The 15,078-nt window shown below is 37.1% G+C and overlaps 1 protein-coding gene across 1 annotated transcript in view; it reads left to right on the top strand.

The window, feature by feature from the left end:
• The first annotated feature begins 1,102 nt into the window (after positions 1-1,102).
• LOC107695549 (regulating synaptic membrane exocytosis protein 1-like) overlaps positions 1,103-15,078 on the top strand; it is a 48,358-nt gene continuing 34,382 nt past the window's right edge. The window contains exon 1 of the mRNA XM_016495566.1: positions 1,103-1,171. The gene's annotated coding sequence lies outside the window, so the exon portion shown is untranslated. The remainder of the gene's footprint in view (positions 1,172-15,078) is intronic.

Genomic DNA, 15,078 nt, shown 5'->3' with positions numbered 1-15,078 from the left:
AATAGCTTTACAGTAAAAAAAAACTTATTACAACAAGCACCAAATTCTTCAAATGAAAACTGGTAAAAAAAAAAAAGAGATCTTTTTATGACAGGCACTCGTCAGCAGTTTACATGTAGGATGGTTTGTAAAGTTTTATTCTGAATGGCTATTTGTGGTTCATCAGTGCTGTTATCATGAGTGTGACGATGTTTCTTGGCTTCCTGTCCACCTGCCATTTAGAAGCCATCATTGCTTATATTACATTAGTTGTTGGCCACCTTGAGATTTGAAATCAGATTTATGCATCTTAAATTGGTTCACTGAGCAGGTATACAATCAATAACTTAACCACTTCTTGTGCTATACTACTCATAGGAAATAATCATGCAGCTATTTAATTTCTAAGTCTTTGTATATACATTTTTTGTTACTAGACTCTTCTGAAAGAGAAATAAATGACATTGTTTTTGAATAGTTAAAGGTCACAGGTCAAATGATCACTGAATTTAGCCTCATTTACAAAGTATTTCTCTAAGAGAGAAGAGACAGATCACCACATAATCTGTGTACTAATCTGACTTAGTGTGCTGATAAACAACCTCTAATTTTCATTTACTGTGTGTCAGGAGATCGATGTTTGAATCGGACAGTTCCTCACTCTCAAATTAACTTCTGTCCTGAAGCAGAAGCTAGAGGTCGACCTCACAACGCTTTTGAGGCATTTAGAAATACAACAATACTGTGCTAGCTTAAAGGCATAGTTCACCCAAAAATGACAATTCTGTCATCATTTATTTGTCCTTATGTCATTCCAAACCTTTTTTTCTGTGGAATATAAAATATGTACTTCTTTATTTATCTTCATTTGTGTTCTGCAGACAGAATCTTCATTTTTGGATGAACTGTTCTTTAAAAATAATATTGCAGAATTGTTTACAAAAGGAGATTTTTTGTCTTTATAACTCAACCTTAATTTTGTGAAAATGCATGTTTGGTGAAGGTTGGTAATACTAGAAAAAGTTATTTAAAGAAAAAAACTTTTTAATGCAAAAGAGCTGAGATTGATTTCTAAAAGATTTACTGTCACTATATAAAATGTGTTTGTTCGCTTTAGAGAGGAGAAACCCATACAAGCAAAAACGGTGAACCTGGTCGGAAACAAAAAACCACCTCAGCAGAACGACATCAGGTAAACATCTCAGTCAAGTTTATATGCAGTAAGTTAATAATGGAGTTTGTTGTAAATAAATGATAGACATTATAGTGCAGTGGTTTTCAACCTTTTTGCCTCCAAGGCCCCCCTTTGTCCAACACAATATTCAAAGGTCCTCCTATCTAAGTTGTACTTCAAGTACTTCTGTTGTAATAAAATAAACTCAAAAATATCTTTATTTTAAGAGTGATATATGTAAATAAGATTTTTTAAAGTAAATTTAATTACTTCTAACACTTCCCCCCTGGAACTTTGCCTGGACCCTGATTGAGAACCACTGGTCTAATGGCTGTTGCCATGATATATTAGTCATTCTGTGTTCTGACTGTTATGACTGCGATTTCTATAAATGTCAGACAATGAGGCCTTGACAACACTGCTTCAAAATGTAGGAGTCATACATGAGAGTGAATGAAAGGTCAAGATTTACCTCAAGGAGGTGCCCTATGCTGGTATTTTTTGCAGCTGTTGGGTTTGTAAAGAATGAAATTGGTGAAGAATCTAAAAATGAGACTAACATATTGTGCATGCTGTTGTGACAGTCTTTAATGCTTTAAATGACCGCTTTATTTATTTCCGATTTTCTTTTTTTACTGTCCATTGGGGTCATGCTGAAACTGCTGAGAGTGGCACTGTGTTGTAAATCAAAATCTTTTTTACAGTCGCATTATTTTTTTTCCTGTAAAAACACGAAAACAAATCCTGGCACCTGTGGTGGTGCTTTAGAGTGCTGACAGAGTAATATTTATGCTATGTTAAATTATTTATGCACACCAGTATTGCCCTGGTTCTCTCAGCTGAAGAATAAGAGAACTGCAGTGTGGTTTATATCAACAGATAGAGAACATCTCACTCCCACTCACTTTCCCTGGTTTCTGGAGGGGTCAGAGGATCAGAAAGGCTTAGGATTATAGGGAAAGTTGGCCAAAACACATCTGTTTCTGTGTGGAGTCCCTAGATGTGGTCATTTGTGATGTCATCAGCCTGACCAAGCACTTGCCCCAATAAAGTGCTGCAGTGATGATGTATTTTGTAGGCCAATCCATAAGTTAGCATTGCCCTGGTTCCCTCGACAAAAACCCAATAGGATTTTTCCATTGGATTCTGGATTAATGCAGACCAACAGAAGTTTATGATTCTTACACATTTTGCTTATCATGATAGTCTTCACAAATAAACACAACTTTTATCAATTTTGAAGCCTGAATAAAATCACCAGAAGTAAAACGCCAACCATAGGTTATAAACAAACTACATGCGGTCATGACTATGACAGCTCTTTAAAAAAAATTCCCCAGAAAGTTGGCCACTTGTTAGCAGTCGCCTTTTTCAAGACAAGTAAAAGCTTTAGAAATTCACAAGGGGTGTTACGGATGTATTTTATGTGGTGAAATAAAACATGAAAATATCTTGAACTTGTGATAACCATAGACCTTATTCAAGGAACTTAACTAAAAACACATTCAAAAACTACTGACTTCTGGACGATGGAACTGAAAGTGCTAAAATGCTAACTAATTTCCAAGGTTTTGGCCTACAAAAATACGTCATCCCTGCAGCACTCTATTGGCTCGAACCATTATCATTATTACCATTGCACCATAAGCATATGCAGAATGTACTTGATCAGTTACACCTACCAGAGACTTCTGGCCTAGAAATGCTGTTGTTGCGCAAGGGATTTAGATGGTGTGTATTTGAGGCAGGTCTATTCTGCTGAAGATCAAACAGAGTTGCTCTTATTGTAATCTTGTTCTCTTGAGCCCCACTCCTCCTCTAGCCTGTGCTTCTGGCTTAGACACAAGAACTGACAAAAAGCCTTTAAAAAGAGGAGGAATACATGAATAGATAAATAATTAAATGCACAGGCATATCACACAGTAGTGGCTTTTAATAGCGCCCTAGTCCATACATTAGCACACACTGGAGAACAAGCCTTCCGAATCCATTTGCTCTCACCCACCAGCAGGCCTCAGAAGGATGAGCTTGAGCTCACGGGTTGGCATGTGCTAAAGTCAAGCTCCTAATTCTCCGGCTCCCACTCAATTACTCTCTCACTTGTTCAGTCAGTGGCCTGACTGCATTACCGAGTGTGTCTTTTGCAGGCCTCTGCATACAGATGCTGGAGTGGCTGTGGGTTTGATTGCTGTACGTTTTATATGACCTACTCAAACTGAGATGCTTAAGCTGAATGATGCAGGTTAACTCTGAACCACATTGGCATAATGCTAGCCGGTTAGCAAGAGAGCTAACTTTCAGTAATACAAACTTGAATATTTCATTTTATGGCATTTTCGTTTTCTGTGTGTTGCAGATTCTGCTGATTTAAATATACCACCAAGGTAACATTATCTCTATAAAAGTGTACTTTTTAATTTATAAGTTAAATTGTAGTAGCATAATTTTCAGATAATACTGAAAACCTAATAAATTATTTGTTGCCTTTTTTTGTAAAAGAAAAGCAAAATAAACTATACTGTTGCATAATTATCAGATAATGCTGAAAACTATTATTATTATTATTATTATTCTTTTTTTTTTGTAAAGGAAACCCAAGGTGAGAAATATTTAAAAATATAAATATATTTGATATATTTGCTTCCAAAAACATAAAAACAATATTGCTGATGAAATAAAATGTATCATATTTCCAAATATGTAATTATATATTAGTCTTCAGTACCTGGATAGATAGTTAGCATCTCTCTGAGGCAAAACTTTACTTTTCTCCATATTTAATAAAAAAATGCTTACTATGCATCAGATAATGAGCGCTCTGAAACAAATGTTGTTTTAGTTTTATAATTAAATGTATGAATAGGCCCACATAAACATGTCAGCATATCCCGTTTAGAGTTAAATGCTGCTTTGAGAGGTGTGTGTGTGTATGTGTGAAGCCTGTGTTTCTTCACAACAAGGAGAGTGGGGAGTCCATCTGTTCCTCCAGTTGGTTAACTGTGCTAGGACACACACACTCACACACACACACACACACACACACACACACACACACACACACATGCTCATTTCCTCACCAACTCACAAAAATATGCAGTCAAGCCGACAGACCCCTCACCATGCACTGTAATAATACACCCATACTCGCGCCGTGGTGTCAGCGACCCAGGCTGTTTAGAGCACAGATGTTTTGGTGGATAATGGGTCTGCTAGGGAAGTAAGACCTTTTAACATAGAAACACATAAAAGTAAGGGGAATTACAGCTGGCATCTGTCGCCGTATTGCTGGGGAGTATGTTGCGAGCTGTTTACACACAAACACGGGGTAGTAGGACTTTCCCAAAGCAGGGTCAGAGGGCACTTTTCTGCAGCTTAGGTTATGTGACACCAACAAAATCTCTCCTGACATACTGGATCTTCTTATGGCATTGCGTGGGACAAACTGGCACAACTGTTTGTTGCTGTTTAGTGCATATGTCTTGTATTTAGGAAATTATTTAAAGGGGTCATATGATGCGATTTCACATTTTCCTTTCTCTTTGGAGTGTTACAAGCTGTTCGTGAATAGATAAGATCCCTAAAGTTGCAAAGACTAAAGTCTCAAACCCAAAGAGATATTCTTTATAAAAGTTAAGACTCATCCACGCCCTGCTAAAACGGCTAATTTAAACACGCCCCCACGTCTATGTCACTGTGTGGGAAGATTTGCATAACACCGCCCAAATGTTTACGCAAAGAAAGAAGGCATAACTTGTGATTCTCGCTGTAGTATTGTTACTGCCGCCGCCGCCATGTCGTGGAGACGCTGTGTGTTTCGTTGTGAAAGCGAAACTACTTTGTTTGGCCTTCCAAAAGAGGACACGACTAGAAATCAGTGGTTAAGTTGTATTTACAACACTGTTCCAGAACAGTTCAAACCAAACATTCGTGTGTGTGCAACGCATTTAACGGAGGACTGTTTCCTGAACCTACAATGCCGGCTGTTCTTACTCACAACCTGTAAGTATGTTTCCATATTTAAAGAATTTGCCACTGATGATTCAAACGTGAGTTTTGAGCAGTGTAGAGTAGCGCTTGTTTGTCGTTTCTCAGATCACAAATGCAGACAAATGGTTTTATGTTTACATGGCGCGATACGCAACGCAACACGTAAAAAGACAATATAAGTCATTATAATCAGTAATTATGTCCCCACTGGATGCAACAAATGCCTCGTTTGTAATGGGTTTTATTGGTTTTGTCTCGTCACACCGGGACACGGCATCACAGTGTGTTAAGGGGCGTAACATTTCCGTCACACGCTTGAGGTATTCAACCAATCACAATGCAATGGATAGTTGGCCAATCAGAGCACACCTCGCTTTTCAGAACGATGAGCTTTGTAAAAATCGACGCATTTCAGAAAGCCGGGGCATAGAGGAGCAACAATAATGTACAGTATGTGGAAAATAATGTGTTTTTTGAACCTTAAACCGCATAAACACATTGCATTACACCAAATACACAAAATAATGTTATTTTTAGCAACGTCATATGACCCCTTTAATGTCACTAAACCAATATTTAAATTGTAAGGAGGGTGATTAAATGACTGGAGAGATGGATTGAAGCTTCCCTTGCTGTCTGGCTGATATTTCCAGATCAACAATGTGTCATGATTGTTACCGCCAACCCTCCTGTGAGAATTTGTCCCATGGAGAATGCCAGTGTGTAGCATGTGTAGGCATGCCGGGACATTTTCTTTGCCCGACACCTCCACTCATCTCTTAGTAATTTGATTTCTAACATTGTCTATCCTCAGATGAATTGTGATTTCAGTTATAAGATCTTCAGATGCTCCTCAGTTTTGGTTATAATTTAAAGGCGAGTCTAGGGCAGGACCTGGGAGAGCTTTTGGAAGTTGATGGAAATGTCTCTAGAAATGTCAGTCCATAATGTTTTTCCAGAAACAAGTGAGCTGCCTATTTAGACTGCATTTTAAGGCAAATATGTGCTAAATATAAAATTGAGTAACTTGCATGTTGCAGTAACTTTGCAGTAAGCAAAATTGACGGTTTATGTCGTTTCATTTCTGAATGAACAGTGTTTAGAACGAATGGGTTGAGTGAATGATTCACCGACTCACTCATAACGATAAGTAATTTATTTCGTTCATGAATGAATCAGGGTTTTGAACGAATCAGCTGACAGTTCCAGTGATTCATTTATAAAGTCACTTGTAGCCACCTACTGGTGGAACAATGTAACCTGCAAAAAGATTCACAGAAAAATCCTCACCATAGATTATCTGAAGTGACAATGAAATATCCCGTTGAAATGTATATCATTAATCTTGAAATGCCAGTCATTCAGCCAATCAAATTCGAGGACTGGAATTAACTTTTGCATAAATATATTTAATTCAGTACCAAATATATTTGTGTGTGATCTGTATTTGGGTACAACTTAGTGGTTGTCACTAATGTTGCTATGCGGTTGCTGACGTTTTCTGATTCATTTTTAGCATGTTGATATATGGTTTCTAGGTGGTCGAAAGGTTGGTTTCTAAGTGGTTGTTTACTGAGGAAATAAAAAAAAACCACATCTAGTCTCTGTGATAGTGTGGATTATAAACAGTCTTTGGAAAAAGTCTTTTGGAGTTTTTACCCATTTTATCAACCACAAGATGGCTATTGTACATCCTCTTGCTTAATATGAAGTAATATCACGTGTTTTATTGTTACGATGTTACTTATGTAGGCAGTGAACTTATCACCACTACCTCAGAAGTTTGTTTCTGAAGAATGAGTCATGAAAAAGTGTAGACAATTTGCAAACAAAAACAGACACTAAGCTCCACAACTGTGGTGAACTGTCAGCTTTGAGTCGTCTTTTTACTGCGTCTGCTTCTTCTGTCAGTCGTATGTTTTTTTTTTAATTAGCAGAGTCTTCAGTTAGTCAGTCAGTCAGACAGTCAGTCAGTGAAGTGTGGCACCAGCACCTGGAGCTTCAGTTACACAGCACTCCCGTGGAGGAATGTGCATTTCAGGCTGTTCTGTAGGCACTGTTCTCTCTCTTTTTTCCTCGGCAGAGTGTCACTTTCCTCAAGCATCATCAGTATTACTCCTGAGCTGGCCAAAAAGCTGTGGCTCTGTGTTCCTTTTGCACCAATGATTTTTTTAATCGCCCAGAGAGAAGATGTGTATGCGTGTGTATGTGTGTGTGCGTTTATGCATCCATGCATTTGTGTAAAAACAGCACAAGCAGAGAATGCATGGCTGATTTGAAAGTAACGTCAGTTACGTGTCGACTGCGCGTGTGAGGCGATCAGATCCACGGCCATTTTTTGCCCTGGGTTGTGTGGATTCCTGAGGGTTTTACGAGGACCATGATGTCTTGGATGAAGAGAGTGGGTTGTCTATTTATAGATGTGTTTTGTTTTAATGACATAGCTGCCGTGTGTGCGGATGGGCATATGGATGTTTTTCCCTCGTTTTCTCTCTTTGCTTATTTTCACCAGCCCACATGGGACTGCTCCATCTGAGAGTGGATTCTGTCAGAGATTTACAGTCTGTCTGAGCGGCTTTGCTATTGAAGAGTGTCCGTTTTAGGTTTCACACATCATTCATGCGCTACTGCCCAGTCAGTCACTTTCACGCAGGGTTACTGCATATTATACAAGAGCTGCTTCTGGTCCTGTCATTTGATTGGCTGGGAATGCTGATATTTAGACAGTACTGAGATGTTTCACTGTTTGTGACACTTTACATCTTTCAGAAACCAGAATTACTTTTTACACCTTTATGCCCAAATTGATTATTTTCGGATTGGTCTATCCTCTAAATGTATAAAATAGGACTTGGAAAGGAATTGTCATGGTTATTTTGCAAGAGATAAAACGTTTAGTAAGACATAGAGTACATTATATGATCCAAAGGAAAAAATAGGGTTATAGGGTTGGAGGAGAGAATGAGTGGTGAACAGAAAGATGTGCTGTTGGATATTAGCAGTTTGCATCCATGCTTAAGTAGACAAGTTTTTTACTGATCCATTACGATCAATAAATAGTGGCAAGAAGACAATAAATTAAAAAAGTAATTAATTGTACTGTACTGTATTAAATGTAAGTTGCATTGTATAGAAATAAATACATTTAAATGTACACAAACGTTCAAAAGTTTCGGGTAATTATGATTTTTTTTTTTAAAGAAATTTATATTTTTATTTATCAAGGATGCATTAAATTAATCAAAAGTGACAGTAAAGGCATTTTTAATGTTACAAAAGATTTCCATTTCAAATAAATGCTCGTTTTTTGAACTTCTATTCATCAAGGAATCCTAAAAATAATTGTATCACTGTTTCCACAAAAATATCAAGGCACAGTTTCCACAATTAGAAATGTTTCCTGAACACCAAATCAGCATATTAGAATGATTTCTGAGAATTGTGTAACACTGAAGATGGTGTAATAACTGCTGATAATTCAGATTTGCCTTTACAGGAATTAATTACATTTTACATTATATCAAATATAATATATATATATGAATACATAACAAAATATTTTAAATTGTAATATTTCACAATGTTACTTTTTTACTGTTTTTTTAAATAAAATAATTGCAGCCTTGATGAACATAAGAGATTCTTTGAAAAACAATAAAAAATCTTACTGACCTTGTACTTTTGAATGGCAGTGTATACATGGCTTGGTTCTTTCCTTTAATTCAGGTTTAGGGTTTCTTTAGAGTTTTTTGCCCTTTGTATTCAACGTAAAGCAAACATCTTAAATCAGATTACTCAGAATTGACCAATAGTACACTTCTCCTCAGAAGTTGCACAATTTAATGTCTGTAGCACAAATGTCCAAGATATACACAGCACTTTAAGGTGTATTCAAATCCCTAACGCAATGCCTAAAATCATATATAATTTAATGGTTAGGTATCAAGTAAAGGTTTGTATGTCTATATGAGTGCTCAAGGCCTTAACAGCCTGATCTGTACCTCTAACACACACAAGGGCTCGACTATTGCTCCACTTGAACTTTAGCTGCTTATTAGTGTGTCTTGAGGCATATTTGAGTGTCAGAGTGGAGCAGCAGTGACGTCCCTCCCATCTCTTCCTTCATGTGTCTCTCAGCAGAAAGGAGAAAATGTCATTAGCGAGGCCTGGAGGCTCCTCTTTCCTGCTCACAGACTCGCTCTCTCCGTAATGTCCTCTTCCTGCTCCACAGGGTTAAAGCTTGGACTCATGGGACGGCTTGGGTGACAACCTGACTCAGAGTGGAAGCACTGGGAAGCCCGTTGTTCTTAAGGGCTGTAACCATGGTGTCATGTACCCAGGGAGTGCTCACAAGCTATGAAGACTTTATATAGGTGCACCCTAAGGTTTTCTGGTGTGTTTTCTGTCAGTCTCGAACACTCTTATGTTTTTTGGAGTCTGTATAAGGGAAATTGTAGCCTCAGGCTTACGACATATTTTGAAATCACCACCGAGCTTATTAACAAAGTCTATGTAGACATTTGGTTAAAAGGACTGACCAGGTATGAAGTCAGCAAAGCAATTAAGCAACTGCAACACCTGACAGAGCAGAAAAATGGTAGCATGGTAGCAAATGACACAAAATGCGCCTTGATTGATGCATATAATATAGCACGAAAGAACAACAAAATAAAGAACATCATAGATAAATTGAGATGATAAATGCATCTTTTCAAAGTGCTGAATGGAGTTTACAGACCAGTGAATGCACAGTACACTAGATACATTTAACCCAAATTAGCAATAATGCTAATGCATGCTGCTAAGACAGCTTTTACTGTTTAAAAATGTTACTTAAAATGATTATATTTTTCATATTTGTAAAAGGGCGAGTAAAGATCTGAAATGTTGTGCCAGCAGACAATTTGATCCTTGACTGGTCTGATATTTCTATGGCTTTGTGTAATGTTAAATCACAATATATTTAAAGGGGTCATGGCTTTTTTATTTTATACTGTTCTCTGAGGTCCCCTTATAATGTTATCAAGATTCTTACATCAAAAAACATCATTTAGAAGTAATAGGCTATTTTCTGTCCTGTTTTTAACCCCCCTAATCAGAACGCTCTTGGCTAAGAGTCGTGTTTGTTTGACAGTGTACATTCCTCATAGATGGATGCTGCAGTGATTTAGGTCAAAATCGCATAGATACTCAGTACATATCGAACGATCTGTAATAATAACAGACAAAACAATTGTGAGCACGTAATAAAAATAGTTACTCACACTTGTATGTTGCGACATTACTATGGGATCCAATATAGTCGGCACAACATCATCTTTTAGTTTAAATCTTTCTGAAAATCCTGTGTCGAATTGTGTCTTGTTTGTAAACGAATCTGTGGTAAAATGAAGTGAACAAAGGACCGAGTTCTTACTGATGCAGTCTGAATCTTCATTAAAAATAAAGTTCATCTACTCTTTCCTGATGTTGGGATCAAAAGGAAGGCAGTGCAAAGACTGTTTTTCCACAACTTGGCACTGCATAGCATCTTGTTGTGTTCGGAGCCATCTTTATCATTTGATTTCTGCGTAATCCAGTGTTCTCCTCTTTTGTTATTTACACTACATGCGCGAATCGGTGGGTGGGGCTAAACAGGCAGCGTTGCAGAAGCAGGTGTTGATATTATTCTGCAGAGGCGGTGCTTTTCCACACTATTACATCATAGAGTCATACATTCCACACATCGTTTTGGCAGACTGGCTTCAATATAAGCTGTTTTTAGACTAACAAGAAAGTTTTGAGTTCTGAAACTTACAGGAAGTTTTTATAGTACAATGACCTCTTATATATAAAAAGATCAAGGCAATTTTTATTTCTCAGTTCATGACCCCTATAAATTATTTTCTTGACTCTTTGCTACAACAGTCCCAGTTCTCTAATTTGATTGGCTGAGCTGCTTTCCACTATGTCACTGCTTCGAGAAACCTCTCATATAGATTTGAGAAGGATTTACAAACCTATTAACAGAAAGCTGGGATGTGTGATAGTCATTTGTGTTTTTGATGTGCTATTATTTTCAGAATGACATTTTGGAATGTGAAAGAAATAAAGAAAGAAAATGCATTATGCAATTGTTTATTTCATTATGAAAATACCATATACTGCTCATAAGAAAAAGTGGGCTCTTTGCAAACCAATTTTCTTTCATTTTATAAATGGGTCAGTGACAAAAAGGGGTTGGCAAGATGAGAAATTCAAAAATCTTTTAAAAACTTGTTTTAAAAGCATGCATCAGGTATTTTAAAATGTACACAGCATGTGTATGTTGATTTTATGTCATTAAAAATGACATGAACCATTTTTTTACAAAAGTTAAGACTGAATGTACATGAAAATGTCACATTGTGTAACCGCCAAAGAATGAGAAATATTAAATATTTTATCCACCTAGATGGCATGTAAGCTTACTCATAGAAATAAATACTTCATTTTAAAATATCACACGAAAATAGATTTTTATTAGAGTTAGCTCTAAATGTAAATTTTAATGCGTTTTTGCAATATATGGCGGGACATCTGTTCCTATATATATCATATTAATGATAAAATATCAGAAATTTAATGAATTGTATTTTACAGATGTAAATTGTAATATTTGGTTAACAGTTTTTATCAGTGAATTTATGTTCAAAAGTAGACACCCACTTCCATCTGCTACAATATTAAATAATTTATGTATATATTACATCATATTACAGGTGCATCTCAATAAATTAGAATGTCGTGGAAAAGTTCATTTATTTCAGTAATTCAACTCAAATTGTGAAACTCGTGTATTAAATACCCCCTCCTCCTAGGTGTATATGACTTTCTTCTTTCAAATGAATACAATTGTAGTGACATTTAAAGTGGATGGGTGATATTCAATAGTCCAATAAACTGCATCCATCCATCATAAAAAAGTGCTCCAGGTGGTTAATAAAGGCCTCCTGAAGCGAATCAATGCACTTTTGTAAGAAAAATATCAATATTTAAAACTTTATAAACCAAGATCTCTAGCTTCTGCTATCTGTCGTACTTGCGTTCACGAGAGAATGGCATTCCAGCGGATGACGTAGGATGCAGACGTAGCAAAACATTTACATTTTTGCAATCATCCCCCAAATATTTTATGAAAATGAATTAAAACCAGAAATTTTAGACTTGGTCCACAAAAAAGAGAATGTATGCAATTAATTTGCACATTTATTTTGAAATTTTAACCCTTTTAAATTTAATTAAACCATATGGACACAAAAAATTAGCGTCATGTCATTGACCCATATAACTTTATACATAAACCTTTTAGAAGTGCTGAAATGTATGAATCTTTTTTGTTTGGAAGCTAATGTTAATAATTTGGCTGCAATGCCTCTTGTTTTTGCGGCTTTGAATAATAATAATGTAAAGCAAACAACAAAAAAATCCTTTAGTATGCGCATTAGTGATGAGGACATTAATTGACTCTTTTTGATGGTTATTGGTGACATGACTGTCAAATAAATGGGTTATTTGAATCAATTCAGTCAACCGATTCGTTAAAACACATTTTAATTAATTTATACAATATTACAAATATTAATTAATTCAGACACAAATCAAGTGGTGTTTTTATAAGTGAGTCATTGAATCATTCACTCAAAAGATTTGTTTAAAAACATTGATTCATTCAGAAAATAAACAAGTGACTTTTTTGAGCGAGTCAATGAATCATTCACTCAACCGATTCGTTAAAAAAAAAAACAGATCCATTCAGTAAAGCCAATGCTGTGTTGCTCAGAGACGCCTAATCCTGAATCCTGCTGTGGATTTATTTGCAACTATGTTCGTCAGAGAAACAAAATATACAACCTAACTGTGGATATTGAATCTTGAACGTAAGTTATTCAATATAAACTTCTTGTTTGTTGAACTGTTGGTCTGGTTCGTGTGGAATTGCTCAGATATGGTCCAGTGTAAATGCAGTGGCTGGATTTTATTGTGTGTGTGTGTGTGTGTGTGTGTGTTTGCTGGCATGGGTTCTACTCAAACTGGATGCTGATTTGTATTATGCCAACTGGTGCTTCATGTGCATTTGTGTGTATTTGCACAGCTTGTGTTTACATGTGTATATATGTGTGTGTGTTTAGCATCATGCTTATAGCCTGGTGTGTGTTTAATGCTGAGCCTCCACTGGGCTGTGTTGGCCCTGTATAGATGCACAGCTTGGCCATATGGACATTTTATCAGGAGATCCCAGCATCCACCACTCCACTGCAACAGCTACTGCACATATTCTCCATCTTTTTCTTTCTTCCCACTTCTCTCCCCCCGCATCCCTCCATCTCAACACCTCCCTTCCTCCTCCCACCCACTCTAATCTGTTTGTAAATGGGTAATTCACAGCAGGGTAAAAATAGACATCATCATCATCTCATGTACCACCCTAATTAATGGCAGGTCTCTATTTTGCCGGGGGGCTTTAAAGGCTGACAGGTTTATTAAGTGTTTTCATGAGGTTTGTTAACTGAAACACTAGCTGGTCAAAGCTAATGTGAGTGTCACGGAGGCTGTTTAAGGGGAAAAAGTAATGAGTTGGATTATTGACAGAGGAGAGTGGCCACTTGAGTAGATGCCTTAGTAAACCTTACTAAGCTCACACATTTATTTCTGTCTCCCATTCCCACTTATTATTTTCTGTCTTTGTTGAGTACAAGCTCTCAAGTTCACATTCATTATTGCATTTACTGTAACCCCTGGTAAAAATATTACCATATCTTTATTTCTTTCAGTTCACATTCTCGCTCTGTCTCTTGCATGTGAATTTGAAGCTCCACTCCATTCATTATTAAAGGGATGCTGTCTAATCGGCACAGAGTTGCTGCCATCACCAGGGGGTTCTGGGAAATGTTATTGTCCTGGTGGCACTGTACAGCTCCTCCACTCGGCTCAACTGTGGATGAAAAGGCCTGCTGATCAGGCCAGTTACACTGTTGTTCTTGGAAACAGAGTGTCTTGTGTATATATATATATATATATTTCAATTATGACAACACTGAACATTTTAGCATGGCGATGTATATGACAATGTTAATGTATTTGGTCTTGGCGGAACAGATCTGCTACGCTGCTGCTGCTGAATTGCAGCTGCTGTTGGTTATTGCTGTAGTTGTAGATTATTGCTGCTGCTGCAAGCAAGTACAGGAACTTGCTACTGCCAATGCATATGGCGATACGGTGCTGTGAGTATTTACGACATGCTGCTGCTTAGTGCTGTGTTCAAAATATCGATACGACGATGTATCGTCACAGAGATTTGACGATACGAGTATCGATACAGCTGGCCCTGTATCGATATTGTGGCACGTGTGCAGCAGTGGACCGCGCTTAATTTGTTTAAAATTTTACAACGTTTAAAATTGAGTAGAAAAGTGTGAGGTTTCTAAAAAAGAATGAATAGAGCATATATAGGCTACAACAAGGTTTAATCTGGCCGCAGAGGAACACAGCTGGGTTGCCTGATATAAAGAGATGTAATCCCTAAAACAGAGCTTCACACTTGCGCAATACGGAAATATCTGCTAAGTGTGTTACTTACCTTTGTCAACCTGGCAACCGTGTGCACGCGTTCTCTCTCCACTGTGGATAAACGCACTTGATTTCTGAAAACAGCGGTTAGCTTGCAGTTTAGCGATCTCCACTTCAGTATTCTATTCTCAGAAAAGTGTAATTCATCAACTGTTCATTTACGACACACACACACAGAGAGAGAGAAAGAGAGAGAGAGAGAGGCTGTGGATGTATGAATTACCACCGTTTTGCTGCGTTTCTCTATTAACAGTAAAGCTGTGGCTTTAATTCCTTTAGAAACAATGATGCTACCAGCTCCTTGTTGAGAAAGATAATGTAGCTCTTGAGCGATTAAGCTATTTAGTTGA

Source organism: Sinocyclocheilus anshuiensis, unplaced genomic scaffold (genome assembly GCF_001515605.1).
Source record: "Sinocyclocheilus anshuiensis isolate Anshui unplaced genomic scaffold, SAMN03320099.WGS_v1.1 scaffold193, whole genome shotgun sequence".
In the NCBI taxonomy this organism is placed as follows: Eukaryota; Metazoa; Chordata; class Actinopteri; order Cypriniformes; family Cyprinidae; genus Sinocyclocheilus; species Sinocyclocheilus anshuiensis.
The sequence above is the reverse complement of the archived record's forward strand: the minus strand, read 5'-3'. Positions and strand labels throughout refer to the sequence as shown.